Below are 657 nucleotides of genomic sequence, written 5' to 3'. Positions count from 1 at the left end.
ATGAAGAAATAAGGATTGTAATACATGAAATATCATAGGAAATAACTTAAAAACTAGTAATTTTGTAACTATAATTTGTAATTCCCCTTTTTATTTTCCACATGAGACTAATATATTTTAAAATTCTCAGTTTGTTTTTGAAGCAAAAGATATGAAGATGTAATTTTGAGATATTAGCAACTGATAATGAAGGAATTAGAGCTACAAAAAAGCAGTTTTGTACTTTACTAAGCACAACTGGTATAAATTTAAATAAAACTATAGTAGTCGTGCTCGCTTCGGCAAAACATATACTAAAATTGGAACGATACAGAGAAGATTAGCATGGCCCCTGCACAAGGATGACACCCAAATTCGTGAAGCGTTCCATATTTTTCAAAGTTGGACAAACAGAGAAGATGGTAAGAAATCATGAACAGAATCTACAAGAATTATGGGATAGCATTAAAATGCCAAATTTAAGAATTATTGGGGTTGAGGAAGGCTTAGAAAAACAAACCAAAGGAATGAACAATCTATTCAATGAAATAATATCAGAAAATTTCCCAAATCTGAAGAATGAAATGGAAAACCAAGTACAAGAGGCTTATAGGACTCCAAATATACAAAATTACAACAGACCCACACCAAGGCACATTATTATGAAAATACATAACA

At 30.7% G+C, this 657-nt stretch overlaps 1 non-coding gene across 1 annotated transcript; it reads left to right on the top strand.

The window, feature by feature from the left end:
* The first annotated feature begins 271 nt into the window (after window positions 1-271).
* On the top strand, window positions 272-376 carry LOC124993876 (U6 spliceosomal RNA). The gene has a single exon (XR_007110390.1). It is a non-coding gene; the product is annotated as a U6 spliceosomal RNA (small nuclear RNA).
* The last annotated feature ends 281 nt before the right edge of the window (window positions 377-657 follow it).

The sequence above is a fragment of the Sciurus carolinensis genome, chromosome 9 (assembly GCF_902686445.1).
Source record: "Sciurus carolinensis chromosome 9, mSciCar1.2, whole genome shotgun sequence".
In the NCBI taxonomy this organism is placed as follows: domain Eukaryota; kingdom Metazoa; phylum Chordata; class Mammalia; order Rodentia; family Sciuridae; genus Sciurus; species Sciurus carolinensis.
Note: the sequence above shows the minus strand (reverse complement) of the source record. Positions and strands in the feature narration are given on the sequence as shown.